At 47.6% G+C, this 14,994-nt stretch overlaps 1 protein-coding gene across 2 annotated transcripts in view; it reads right to left on the bottom strand.

Annotated features, from left to right (window-relative positions):
* The window catches only part of ABHD6 (abhydrolase domain containing 6), a 111,019-nt gene that overhangs the window by 63,452 nt on the left and 32,573 nt on the right, over window positions 1-14,994 (bottom strand). The window contains exon 3 of one of the 2 annotated variants that reach the window (XM_029241782.1): window positions 2,133-2,260. The exons of the other annotated variant lie outside the window; for it this stretch is intronic. The gene's annotated coding sequence lies outside the window, so the exon portion shown is untranslated. The remainder of the gene's footprint in view (window positions 1-2,132; window positions 2,261-14,994) is intronic. 2 annotated transcript variants of the gene reach the window in all.

The following is a 14,994-nucleotide window of genomic DNA, read 5'->3' as shown; positions in this document are numbered from 1 at the left end:
TCTTGTTTAAGAAATCCTTTCCTACCTCTCCTGAGCTACATGGCTAGATTAGGGGAGATATAGCATCCCAGGGAAACTAGGGATGTAGGTACTAAATTGTGACCAGCGGATGCTGAGCTGGCAAGAACACACAGATGGTGGTGCAGATGTGGAAACACAAGTTCCAGGTGTTTGAGTCACTTGAACGTACCTCAGGTGAAGATGGTGATCTCTGGCTTCATGAAGCCCAGCTCTACCACTCATTGGCTGTCTCTGTAAACCTGAGTTTCTTCACGTAGAGACAGGGGATGACGATGAAGAATTGATAATGGTACCAACCTCATGCGTCTACAGAGATGATCAAGCCAAACCAAGCATTCACGGGGCACATCCAGTCCTTAGAGGGGCCGGAAAACTGTCTTTGAATAGTCAAAGGTTAGTTATGGAAAAGAGAGTATGAAGACCCCAAATGCAGGCCAGGAATCAATGGGTGAAGGTTGCCAGCAGGTGTGTGCATGTGCGTGTGTGAATGTAGGGCAAGAGTTCTTCTTGCTAAGAGAACACATCTCTCCAAGGCTTCTTGCTGGGTGTCTCATAGGCTTCACTTTAGCATCCATTTCACCCAGGTCATTGTACCAAGACCTCTCCCTCTTAGCTGTCTCTGCTGGGGCCTTTAGGCCACTTAAACATGAACATTGTAATGAAACTCTCAAAGATGTGCATCACATTATGTCACCTAAATCATGATGCTTCCTGATCTAATTTATCAACAGGCTAGTGCATCCTCATTTCTTCCCACGTTGTCTCTTCTCTGAGCTGCTGAGGTCATGCAGGGAGCCAGGTCACACATCTATATGGATGGATCATAGTCTGGTCACCCTTCAAGCAGTAGTTCTGGTGCCTGGGTTGGGGGTCTGGGGACTGGTAGTACGGGGTACCCAACAGGGCCAGGAGCAGGAGGAATGAAGCAGCATGAGTGGCAGGAACAGGCCAAAGAGTCAGAAACGGGACGGACACCGGGGGTGCGGCAGGCAAAGCCAGGAGGAGAAGGCAGTTGTAGGGCATGGATTGTCATCCACTCCTTAGTGTTAGTTCTCAAATGGACTGTTTTCATTTAAATCCATAGGGTGGGCCGATGGCAATCAGTGGCTAGTGGACATGTCTTCACTGCCTACACTCTGTCCTGGACATTGTGCTTTTCATGCATTAGCCCATTTGCTTTCATCTTCACAGCAGCCATGAGTGTGGGTGTTATTACTTCCACCATGTAACAGATGAGGAAACAGGGCTTAGATGTTAGGTAACTTGCCCAAGATCACATAGCCAGCAATTGGTGGGGTAGACACTTGTCTCCTGAATCCATGCTCCTAACTGCTGTATCACATGGTGCTCAATGACTACCTCCTAGGACCTTGTACAAGACTTACATTTTGCAGGCTGCCATGGAGATTCCCCAAAGTTCGGAACAACAGAATGGGCATTGGGGTCTTTTCCTTACGAAACACACCTCATTTCTCTTCTCATAAGCGGTCTGAGGTGACCTCTGAAAATGGTTCGCTATTCACTTGACCCAGAAAACCCCATAAAATCATGCATATCAAGAGGTTCAAACATTTGTGTTCACTCTCAGAACATTCGTGAAACTGCTCGGGCCAATAAGGGTGTGCATATCCCCAAATCCACCAAGTATCTGAAGGATGTTCACTTTACAGAGCCTTGTGGGCCATTCTGTTGGTACAATGGTAGCGTTGGTAGGTGTGCCCGGGCGAAACAGAGGGGCTGGATGCAGGGTCAACGGCTCAAAAACAGTGGTGAATTTTTACTGCACGTGATTAAAAATGCCGAGTGTAACACTGAACTCAAGGGTTTAGATGTAGATTCTCTGGTCATTGAGCACATCCAGGTGAACAAAGCCCCCAAGATACGGTACAGGACTTAGCAAACTCATGGGCGGATTAACCCGTGCGTGAGCTCTCCCCACCACACTGAGATGACCCTCACTGAAAAAGAACAGATTGGTCCTAAACCAGAAGAGGAGGCTGCCCAGAAGGAAAAGACATCCCAGAAGAAACCGAAGAAACAAAAACTCATGGCCTAGGAATTAATTCAGCATGAAATAAATGCAAATTAAAGTTAAAAAAAAAGAAATGCACCTCATCTTAGTGATGGCAGCTCCCCATCATTGTGGCTCCATGTGATCACAGCCTGGTTGCATGTGATTGGGTCTCCATGGAAACACAACTTCCACTGACTTCTGCTTCCAGAGAAGTCTGCTCCCAATCTGAGAATTAATTTCAAATATGGTTTCTTTTTACTTTTTAAAAAATTTAATGCTCTTAGGTTTCCCTGGTGGCGCAGTGGTTAAGAATCCTCATGCTAATGCAGGGGACACAGGTTCGAGCCCTGGTCCTGGAAGACCCCACATGCCGCAGAGCAACTAAGCCCGTGCACCACAACTACTGAGCCTGCGTCCTAGAGCCCGTGAGACACAACTACTGAAGCCCACGTGCCTAGAGCCCGTGCTCCACAACAAGAGAAGCCACCGCAATGAGAAGCCCAGGCACTGCAACGAAGAGTAGCCCCCGTCACTGCAACTAGAGAAAGCCTGCGTGCGGAAACGAAGACCCAACGCAGCCAAAAATAAATAAATAAATTTTTGAAAAATTAAAAAAAAAAAAATGTAATGCCCTTGTGGGGACCTGAGCTGGAGTGCGCCGACCTCGTCTGCCCAAGGGTCGTCAGCCAAAGCACCCAGAGTGGGCGCCGCACGGTCAAGAGCCAGGACCGAGCGCCTCTGGCTACAGATCCGGGAGCTGTCGGGTCCTGCCACCCACCTCAGGGCGCACAAAACTGGCCGTGAGGATGGCCACCAGGATCCGGACAGCTGCCGTCTGGGTATTTATGGAGCACCCACTATGTGCCGGGCCCCCTTCAAGGTCCAGGCATGCGGTGGTGAACGAGACTGACAGGATCCATGCTTTGGGGAGTTTGCACTCTGGTGGAGGAAGGCAGATGCCACCTAAATGATGGAGAAACTACTTACAAGTGAACAGGAGACGTCGTTGTCGTGTCGTACATGGGGATTAACATTGGTTGATGTGAAAGACTGGGTGTTTGGGGAAGTTCCCACGGAGGAGGTGACGTTTGCAGGTCTGAGTTACCAGAGTAGGCCAGCCGTGGGAAAAGCAGGTGCATGAGCCTGTGGGGGGGCGGGGCGGGGGAGCCATTGCCAAGGCCACGAGGTGGGGGAGGGTCGGTGCCTTTGTAGCAGGGAAGGAAGGCCTGTGCGGCCCGGCTTGTTGGGGAGGGGAGGGGAGCAGACAGACATGGAGGGGCCAGAGGTCCATCAGACTGGGAAGCTGTTGTGTTAGGAAAGGGGGTTGGGTTTTTCAGAGACCCTCTGGCTGCTCAGTAGAGAATGGGCGACTGCAGGGGTGCAGACGAGAGGCGGAGGAGGTTTTGTCTGGGGTAGTGGAAACGGAGAAACTAGACAGAATTGGGGGTGTTTGAAAGGTGAATCCTCTTCTCTGACAACCAGCTTATGCTTTTCACCTAGTCCACTGTCACTTTTTAGAGTGGTGTATTTTCTGTAAGTAGTCCTGTTATTTCTTACCATTCCAACCCACCAGAGTGAATGCTCAGTGCTTACTGTGTGTGTGGGGTTCTGTGCTGCCTCTGGTGTAGGTATTTATCAGTGCCTCTTCTTGGGACCAGGTTGCACTGCTGGTTGGTGCAGAGCCAGGATTTGAAGCTGGGTGGGATGGCCCTACACCCATTTCCCTGGTCAGCATACTCTAGTGCCTCAGGGTGTAGCCTGAGAATTGCTCAAGAGACAGGGATTCTAGATTCCTGGGCCCTAAGAGTAGTTATTGTTTACTCGCAAAGGGTCACTTATCAGCCGCTCCTTGGACGCAGGAGCAGTTAAGTCCCTTGCCGCGCCCTGGGTGCAGTGGGTGTGTGTGGCCCAGTCCCTGGGGAATGATTGATAGGCTGTGGATGACCCCACTCAGGGATGCGCTGAAAGTGGAAAGGATATAACATGCAAGACATTTTAAAACTGTGCAACAGAGGGGTCCCTTTCCCATGGGTGGTGACATACTCAACCCATATTCTGGGTGTTCCCTCCTGGGTATCCAGGGTGATACCTCGTAATTAGAAGGCTGTAGATGAGGGTGAATTCAGAGCAGAGGGAGGAGGTGATGTTGCACTGAAGCCTGTGAGCTCCTAAGTCTCTGTTTCTTTCCTCGGAGGATGCTGGGCACTTACTGGCAGGTTTTGTTTTTTCAGTTTGGCTACTTTCTGCTGTTGACACTTCCCTCCCTTAAATGTGTCATTACAAATCCACTTCAGGGAGTCTCCATTCCTACCTAGGGGCTTGGAAAGATTTTCCATCTCCTCCTCTCGTGTAGGAGTTGAGTTATTTTAAACCAGGGAAACTTGTTTCCCTTTTTCTCCAGCGTTGGGCAGGGCCTTTGCTCCCATGGATAGTTTGCGGTGCAGTGAGTTGGGGCTTCAAGACTGATGTGAGGGGTGCAGGGGTGAGAGAAGGGAATTCTGCCTGGCGGGGCCTTTCTGAGGAAGGTTGGCCAGTGTTCCCGTGCATACCAGGCTGGATGTCTTCAGCTGTGCCCAGACTGACCCTCTTGGCGAATTAAAGGTTAAAATGATAATTTCCTGTTAAAATGTGGCAGTGTTCATGAATTACCCTTTCAAAACTAACAACCCTCACGCACCCTTGTTTATATATACCAGGTACCGGTTAGGCACCGAGGATACACGGGTCAAAGGCAGCCCTGGGAGTTGAGAGAGGGGACAGAGGGCAGGCCCGGCGGCCACGGGATTCGCCTGGGGCAGAGGGAAGCCCAAGAAGTGACCTTGGCGGCTGCTCTCAAAGGACCTGCGGAATTAGCCTTGCGAAGGCAAGGGAGAAGTAGGCTCCAGGCAGAGGGAGCCCCTGTGCGCTGCCAGCAGGGGGCGGGGCGTGGCCGGCCGCCAGCGGTGGGCGGGGGTATGGCCGGCCGCCATCAGGCCTCTGGAGCCAGCACAGTGTTCAGCCGGAGGCGCTGCGGAGGGGTCAGGTAATATGGCGGCCTGTCACCTCCGTGGCTGACTTGAGCAGACTGCTCATCCCTTCCAGACAAGCTGAAAACTACATTTTCCTCGTGACTCGAGCCTTTGATGATTGTGGAGTCACCTTATTTCCAGGAATCCTTTTTTTGTCTTAGAGTCTGTTTTATATTCTTATAGATGTAGGAGCCTCCTTTTGGTTAATCGCTCGTCATGTACTTTTCTCCAGCTTTTGACTTTTTTGTATCTTCATATTTTAGATATGTCCTTTTTAAATAGCATCATTTTTTAAAATCAGTCTGTCAATCTTCGTACTTAACTCAAATACTTTGTCCGTTATGATTAATGTAATTACTGTTATACTTGAGTTTAAATCTACCATCTTACTGTGTTTTCTCTGTACTGTGTTTGCTGTACCTGATCTGTTTTTTTGTTTGGTTGTTTTTTCTCCTCTCTTGGCTTTTTTTTTTGACGATAATTTTTTATTCTTTTTCTTTCTGTACAGGTGTTCGGGAATTATACACATTATTTATGCTTTAAAAAAAAATTAGTGCTCTTTATTCCCCAGTAGGAACTTGTGATTTGAGCAGTAACTTATGGGCATTCAGACATATACTGTCTTTTCTTGAGCTTCACAGAACCTGCCAAGTCTTCAAATATAGTATTGAGACTTTATCTGCATCATTTTCACATGAGACCTCTGAGGCAGTGCAGAGTAATGGCTGGGAACACAGACTGCTCTCTGGAAAGCCTGACTGCCATTTACTAAATATGCATTTCTGACAAGTTACTTACTCTCTCTGGGTCCCAGTTTACACCTCTACAAAACAGGGGTAATAAAGTACTTAATTCATATATTTGTTCTCAGTGTTACCAAATTCTTAACAAAGTAAGTGTTGGCTACCATTATTCCTCTCCCACCTACCCCTTCCCCCCTGCCGCCCCTGTTCCCAACAGCAGGGTGACCAATCATCCTGATTTACTTGGGACTTTCCCTGTCTTTACACTGAACACCCCCCCCCCAAATCTTCGACAAACCAGGACCATTGACCACCCTCCCTGACTCTGCAGTCAGAGAAGTCATGATAGGCCAGATAAAATGGTGGCCAGTGGGGCTCAAGAAGGTTTGAATCCCAGATTTACATTGGTAATTCAAAATCATGACATTTTGTGGCCACAGTATGTAGAACGATAGCTCAGAGGCACAGAAAACTCACTGAAACCAAAGGTAAGTCCAATTACCTCTCTATTTTTGAGTCCCCAAGGGCAGAAGCGGTCTTATTCATTGTTGTACCCTCTGCACACTTAGTAGGCTGATTTCTTAAGGTCATGTGTTATGAAGGACACTGGCCTGCATCTAAATCCAGTTTGGGGACGACTTTGGAGCAGGTTCTGTCTGTGGAGGGGAAATTCCATCCTGAAATGGGATTCCTGCCTTGAGACTCATTCGTGAATCACAGTTTGGTTAAACATTGACACCTTCTGCTCATAACTACCCTCCTCACCCTGTCTTTGGGACTGACGTGATTTTCAATAGTTTGTAAATAATTGCCCAATGCATGATGACCCAGAAGGGGTGGCGGCCCCTAGAGAACACCACACAACTTACTGAGGTCCCCTACTCACAGCCTGGGGTGTCTCCCAAGCTCTCATGTGCCTTCTGTGCGGGGTAAGAAGGAGGTTTCGGAATACAGGGAGAAAGCACCCCATTTGCAGGGAGTCTGGGGGATGGGGACATGGATTGTTCTCGGTGTTCTGAGATGGAACACTGATGGGGCCTTGTCGCTGCTACACGCCAGAGAAGACAGGGTACAGAAGACTGAGCAGGTGCTTGAACTCTTGTATCGAACAGTCTTGGTTGTGCCTCTTACTTGCTGGGAGACTTGTGGCAAGTGAATCACCTTCTCTGAGGCTCCATTTCCTCTTCCGTAAAACGAGGACAGTAGTAATACTTGATGGTAGGGAGGCTTTAAAAACCTAGTACATATGAACAGTATGTATAATATGGGGCCTAATACAGCTTAATAGCCTCAATACCCTAACAGGGTCTGTAGCTGCTATTATTGTTGATCCGACATAAGTATCGCATACAACATTGTTCCAAGGGGAGAATAGCCCCAAGTCAACAAATGCAGAGAGGAGTGTCAAACAGCAAGCACTCAATAAATGTTAGCTGTTATTAAGGGCTTTTAAATCAATCTGCTTCCTGTGTCTCAGAATTACCCGGCTGCCCTGTGAACACTAGAAAAAGCTCACTTAAGAAATTCCATGGTGGGACTTCCCTGGTGGCACAGTGGTTAAGAATCCGTCTGCCAATGCAGGGGACATGGGTTCGAGCCCTGGTCGGGGAAGATCCCACATGCTGCAGAGCAACTAAGCCCGTGCACTACAGCTAATAAGCCTGCGCTCTAGAGCCCACAAGCCACAACTACTGAGCCCGTGTGCCACAACTACTGAAGCCCGTGCGCCTAGAGCCTGTGCTCTGCCACAAGAGAAGCCACCACAATGAGAAGCTCACACACCCCAATGAAGAGCAGCCCCCGCTTGTTGCAAGTAGAGAAAGCCCACACGCGGCAATGAAGACCCAGTGCAGCCAAAAATTAATTAATTAATTAATTTTAAAAAAACAGAAAAAGAAATTCCATGTGACACATAAATTAGTATTCATGCCAAAAATGCATCATGTGAATGTAATCATGAGGAAACCTCAGACAAACTTAAATTGAGATAACTGGCCTGTACACTTCAAAAATGTCGAGGATATGAAAGACAAAGAGTAGAGGAGACCGGGCTTCCCTGGGCGCGGTGGTTAAGAATCCGCCTGCCACTGCAGGGGACACGGGTTCCATCCCTGGTCCGGGAAGATCCCACGTGCCGCGAAGCAACTAAGCCCGTGCACCACAACTACCAAGTCTGTGCTCTAGGGCCCGCGAGCCACAATTACTAAGCCCACGTGCCACAACTACTGAAGCCCGCACACCTAGAGCCCGTGCTCCGCAACAAGAGAAGCCACTGCAATGAGAAGCCTGCGCACCGCACGGAAGAGTAGCCCCCGCTCACCGCAACTAGAGAAAGCCTGCATGCAGCAATGAAGACCCAACGCAGCCATAAATAATTAATTAATTAATTAAATGAGTAGAGGAGACCAAGGAGACAAGACTGCTAAGAACAATGCATAATCTTGGATTGGCTTCTGAATCAGAAAGAAAATATTGCTATAAAGGACATTATTAGAATAACCGGTAAAATTTGAATAAGGTCTGTAGATTAGCTAATATATAATTGCTAAACTTTCTAGTTTTATAATTGCTATAATATTTTATAATTATAATTATCCTGTGCTTCATTGGTGAATCTGGATGAAGGATATGTGAGTGTGGGGGCTATTTTTGCAACTTCCATTCATGTTTGAAATTATTTCAAAATAAATAAAACGTAGCTAAGAGCTACCACACATTTAAAAGAAGAATAAGAGGGGACTTCCCTAGCGGTCCAGTGGTTAAGACTCCTCACTTCCACTGCAGGGGGTGCAGGTTCGATCCCTGGTGGGGGAACTAAGATCCCGCATGGTGCAGCCAAAAAAAAAAAAGAAAGAAACTGTGCAGTTACAGAAGTAGCCAGCTCCCTGCTCGCTAGTAGCAGCTGTGAGCAGCCTCTTGGTCCTGTTTCTTCACCGTCCCTTTACGTGGTGAGCCTGAAAGGCTTACTTTCTATTCATGGGCAGCTTTAGAATCTTCCCTAGAAGTGGAGACAGGTCACTGGGCATGTCTGCACAGATGGTGACGAGAAAGGCAACCGATCCAGCGCAGGGCAGAGGCCAGTGGGAAGTGGTGGGCCGGGGGGCCAACGGCATCATTTGACCTGCCTGTAACCTTTTAATCTAGATGCCTCATTAAGGGGTCAGGGCGAAAAGCATTGTGGTGCCCGAAGAGACTCTTCTACCATGGGGATGCTGCTTCAAGGGGCAAGAAAGGTGAACTTGGTGCCTCAGAAAAGGAGCAGCGTTCACTGCCAGTCAGAAGAGGGCGCTGTTTTCTCCAATGTCACCCTTCCCGCCGAGTGTGCCCACTGAGTGGTTGCACAGATCTGCAGATCCCAGGGGCAGAATTAGGGTGAGCTGAATGAGGCAGAGTCATGAAAATGCACAGTTGGATCTTGCCTTTATTTAAGATTTTGATACTTTGTTCATTATGGATGTTTCTGCATTCATTTGAATAATTATTCAAACTAATTATTCAAAATATTTCAAAAAGTATTATTTATCTTGATTACTGAGTTGTTTGGCACCCCTTTAAAGTTCACACCCAAGGCCAGTGTCTCATTTGCCTCACCCTAGTCCCACCCTGGCAGATCTAACCCATTAAATACGACACCACCAGCTCAGAGCTTGCAATTGGTCAGATGAGGTCTAGAGTTAATGGGCCATTTTGTACCCATGAAGATCTGGCAAAGGGAATTAATCCTGAGAACCCGAATTCCTGCCTTTGATGTCACTTCACAGTCAGCAACTGGGGCCTGACTTCTTTATCTCTCTCAATTTTCTCATCTGTAAAATGGGGATGGCAATCCCGTCTTTGCACAGTTTATTCTGAAGACAGAATATCACCCTAACTGAACATCCCTGAGGGCCACTAAATACCCCTAACTCACTAAATCTTCACAGCTCTACCATGTAAGAGCTCTTATTATCCCCATTTTCAAAAGCGAGGAAATGGGCACGGAGAAGTTTAGACACTTGCCCAAGGTTGAAGAGCCGTAAATGGAAGTGCATATACTTTAACCTCCACACCAACATTCTCAACATGGGGTGATCTCCACCCTCACGGGGGCATTTGGCAATGTCTAGAGACATTTTTGGTGGTCATGACTAGGGGATCGCTACGGGCCTCTAGTGGGTAGAGGCTAAGAATGCTGCTAAACATCATACAATGCATGGGGCAGTCCCCACAACAAAGAATTATCTGGCCCCAAACGTCATCAGTGCGGAGAGTGAGAAGCCTGCTCCATGCTCCGCTCCCAAGGTCAGGGAGTTATGTGAGAACTTAGCACCTAGTGCTCCAAGAAAGGCGGATGGTGTGTAGTGGTTTCTGTTATTATTTCTTTTGTCTCAGTGGCCTGGGGTCTCCCTCGGTTATCCAGGGACTTGAGTTCCCCTGGCTCAGCAACCTCTCAGGTGGTCGAGAAGCTAGGCTCTGGTGTCAGTCAGAGCATCACATCATGCATTCAGCAATGATTTATTGAGCACCTGCTACATGCTCAGTCCTGTCCTGGGCAGCACAGACACACATAGATGTCCCTGCTGGTGTGACCTGTCAGAGGTCGGGGGTGGATGGACATTAGACAGCACGTAAGCTCGTAGACAATAATACATCGTCACACATGCCATGAAGCAAAGACCTGGGCTCCATAAAAAGAGAGTAAGAGGGAAGCCCCTGATGGGCTGAGGGGGGCCAGGGAGAGAGTTGTTTGGCACCCCCTTGAAGCTGAGACTTCATTGAAGTCTTTATTAAAGCTGAGACTTGGAGGTGGGAGGAAGGAAGAGCCCTGCAGGTGGAGGGAACAGCCATGCAAAGGCTCTGAGGCAGGAACTGAAAGCCAAGCAGTGCAAGGGGAGGCCAGCAGGGGAAGAAGAAGAGAATAGAGGATGTGACCTTGAAGGGGTGGGTAGGTAGAGGCCACAATAAGGAGTTTGGTCTTTATGCCAAATAAAGAGCCTTTGAAGGGCTCTAGTCAGAGCAGTGACTGCCTTCAGAGAGCAACCTGCTTGAGGTCCAGACACAGCCCCTTGTGGAAGATGCTGCTTGAGGTCAAACCAGAGCCTGCTTCATCAGTTGGAAACCATCATAAAAAGGTGGGATGTGTCACAATTACACAACCTTAAATAATGCACCTCCCCTGCTCCAAACCCCAAGCTGGTTGTGAAACTTAATGACTAGGGCAATTTGCATTTATTACAAGATTATTGCTAGGGCTCACTCCTTATTACACACGGAATGGCATCCGTCACTGGAAACACCTGTTCTGAGTTATGCAGTTCATCCCCTGCCAATAATGGAAACTTCCCTACAGGCCCCTCGTTTCTTTTTCTTTTTTTTTTTTCAGGGAACTTCCCCGACCAGGGATCCAACCTGTGCCCACTGCAGCGGAAGGGCGGAGTCTTAACTACTGGACAGCCAGGGATGCCCCAGGCCCCTTGTTTCTTTTTGTTACTTTTGGGTAACTCAGCCTGTGATACTTTCGCTCCCGCCGGAATTCCCATCTTGCCTTCCTCAAATTCTGAGGTACTCTTTGTCCCCCACTGACTCTTGCCCCTCCAGTGCCCATGGTGAATGGCTGTGGCTGCCTGTGGTGTCCGGGGCCATGCATCTCAACTGCTGATCCTCATGTCTGCCCACTCATATGACACACATGGGACTCTTCAGTAGGGACTACTGACAAGGACTAGTGCTTAAGGCTTTAAGGGGATCACACTGTCCCCGCTCAATCAGGATGGTGTTTCCCAAGGTGGACATAGCTCAAGATACTAAAAGGAATTATGTGAAGAAGAGTGTTCCATGGACAATAAATTCAGGACATACTGTTCCAACATAGTTAAGCAGCTTTGTTTATGACAGGACTTTTCAGCATTTAATATTAGCATTAATATGCTAATGTGCATTATAAATCTCCAATATATGTGTATCCTTTTTTTCAGGGGCATCTTACAGACTTGTGTTTGGAAGTTCATGCCACAGGAAATGTCATCTATAGCCACTAAATGGCAGAAGGAAGGACACCTCAGAGTGTTCAATGTGGGTCAGGTGAGTGCCTGCCTTTCCTTCCAGGCTCCAGGCTGCCGGAAGAGATGGCCTCAAACTCCCAATTCCCAACAAGGAAGCCCGACAGAAGGAGGAACAGAGGGTTTTTGCTGTCCCTGGGCCACCAGTGCAGCCTTGTCGGTCCAGCCCCTCACATTATCAGTCACTCCTGGGGCAGGGTGAGAGCTGCCTGAGGCTAAGTTGGCACAGAAGGATGTGCTGGCATGGGCATTGTTTAATCAGCTTAAAAGAATAAAAAGCTTTTAGCACTTTATTTTTCTAATTACTGAACAAGTACATATTTTTGTTAAAAAAAAAAAATTCAAACAACACCCAAGTGTATACCATACAAAGTGGAAGTTCTCTTTTATCTCCTCACTGCCTGGCTGCATTGGGTCTTCATTGCTGCACGCAGGCTTTCTCTAGTTATAGTATGCGGGCTTCTCACCGCGGTGGCTTCTCTTGTGGAGCACAGGCTCTAGGCGTGAGGGCTTCAGTAGTTGCGGTGTGTGGGCTCAGTAGCTGTGGCTCTCAGGCTCTAGAGCACAGGCGCAGTAGTTGCGGCATGTGGGCTTAGTTGCTCTGCGGCATGTGGGATCTTCCCGGACCAGGGCTCGAACCTGTGTCCCCTGCATTGGCAGGCAGATTCTTAACCACTGCGCCACCAGGGAAGTCCTGCAGATTTCTCATTGAGGTGAGGTGTGGTGTGCCTGGTTTGGTGGGGGAGAAGGCTGACCCTGAGTCAGAGTGACTGGGATCGAATCCCAGCTCTGCAACATGCTAGCTGTGCATCCTTGGGCACAAGCCTCAGTTTACTCATCTGCAAAATGGAGGGACCAAAATAAGGACCTGGGGGAGTGTTAAGTGAGATGAAACAGAAAGCACTCATCAAAGCCCCTGCACTTAGCTGGATTCAGTTAAATTTGACTCTTAGGATTTTACTTCCAGAATCCAGGCACTTTTTAAAAAAAGTTCAAGTCCATGCAGTCAATGTGCTAATTACAGAATGGGGTCAATCTCTTCCTTCTGTTCATGTGATTTTTTTGAAGTCCTCAAGGGCAGTTTCTATATACAGAAACCACTAATCAGAGGTTCCTTTATTTTTCAAATTAATATTCAAATTATCAAATTTAAAAGATGTCCCTGGGGCTTCCCTGGTGGCGCAGTGCTTAAGAATCTGCCTGACAATGCAGGGGACACAGGTTCCAGCCCTGGTCCGGGAAGATCCCACATGCTGTGGAGCAGCTGAGCCCATGTGCCACAACTACTGAAGCCCGCGTACCTAGAGCCCGCGCTCCGCAACAAGAGAAGTCACCGCAGTGAGAAGCCCATGCACCGCAAGGAAGAGTAGCCCCTGCTCGCCACAACTAGAGAAAGCCCGCGCACAGCAACAAAGACCCAACACAACCAAAAATAAATAAATAAATTTATTTTAAAAAAAAATTATCAAACTTAAAAATTCAAAAACATTAATTGACTCACTCATCCTATAGTTTAGGTTTTTTTTTTTTTTTTTTTTTTGCAGTACGTGGACCTCTCACTGTTGTGGCCTCTCCCATTGCGGAGCACAGGCTCCGGTCACGCAGGCTCAGCAGCCATGGCTCACGGGCCCAGCCACTCCGCGGCATGTGGGATCTTCCCGGACCGGGGCATGAACCCGTGTCCCCTGCATCGGCAGGCGGACTCTCAACCACTGCGCCAACAGGGAAGCCCTAGTTTAGGTTATTTTTGATGCTGGGAATTAAAACTTTTCCCAGGACCCTGGCAGGGTGGTTATTGCCTTAGGCAGTGTCATGCTTTTAAGTTCAGCTTATAAAAGTTTTTATTCCTGGGACTTCCCTGGTGGTCCAGGGTAAAGAATCCGCCTTACAATGCAGGGGAGGCGCATTTCAACTAGAGAGCCTGCATGTTGCAAACGACAGAGCCCACGTGCTCTGAAACCTGCGTGCCACAACTACGGAGCCCACGTGCCCTGGAGCCCATGTACTACAACTAGAGAAGAGAAAACCTGCAAGCCACAACTAGAGAGAAGCCCATGTGCCTCAACGAAGAGCCTGCGTGCCGCAACTAAGACCTGACGCAGACAAAAATAAATAAAATAAATAAATAATAAATAAACCTAAGAAAAAAGTGTATATTCCTTTTTTAAGTCCAGTTGGTATTGCCAGATAAAATACAGGATGCCCAATTAAATATGAATGATCTAAAATTCAAATTGATCTAGTGTTCTGTACTTTTATTTGCTAAATCTGGCAATTCTACATCCAACAAACTTAAATAATTACCCATAAAGGTTATGGACCCATTTACAAACATGTTAAACTTCTTTTATACACCTATTTCCTTGTAAAGTTCTTCAGTTTTCTGAACTAACAAAAAAGCCACCCTTTTTAATACTAAATAATTCTAAGTCTAAAAAAATTAAACTTATAAAACACTGTTAACTCAAAATTCTTATAAATGTTCCAGAACTGTACAGAAACTTAGTAAGGTTTCAACTTAAAGTTACAAATCTAAAAAGATTCCTTCAAGGGCTTCCCTGGTGGCGCAGTGGTTAAGCGTCCGCCTGCCGATGCAGGGGACACGGGTTCGTGCCCTGGTCCGGGAAGATCCTACATGCCGCGGAGCGGCTGGGCCTGTGAGCCATGGCTGCTGAGCCTGCGCGTCCGGAGCCTGTGCTCTGCAACGGGAGAGGCCACAGCAGTGAGAGGCCCGCGTACGGCAAAAAAAAAAAAATATATATATATATATATATATATAAAAAATAAAATAAAATAAAATAAAAAGATTCCCTCAATTGCACATTTTATGTTGGGATTTCAAGATTGCCAATTTAATAGGTCAAAATCTTTCATATGTTACAAGATCATAAAAACCACATATGTACAAATTCCTTCTTGAAAGACACAAAAAATGTGTACCACACTGACTTCTAAATCTTCCTCTGGTCAGAAGATGCCCACTCGCCAGGGAGGACAGTCACCACCAGCTTTTCACCAGTGATTCAACCAGGCTTAAGGCCTGGGCTGTGGCCAGGAGGGAGATTCACATCTCCATGAGCTCAGGAAGCCATTACTTCCTTTCATGTACTACTTGGGATTATCTCCTGAGAATGCCTGGGTATACTTGGCCACAGGCTTCAGCCAGGATG

Source organism: Monodon monoceros, unplaced genomic scaffold, assembly GCF_005190385.1.
Source record: "Monodon monoceros isolate NGI ecotype Baffin Bay Population unplaced genomic scaffold, NGI_Narwhal_1 Super_Scaffold_3, whole genome shotgun sequence".
In the NCBI taxonomy this organism is placed as follows: Eukaryota; Metazoa; Chordata; class Mammalia; order Artiodactyla; family Monodontidae; genus Monodon; species Monodon monoceros.
This window is presented reverse-complemented; position numbering and strand designations above follow the sequence as displayed.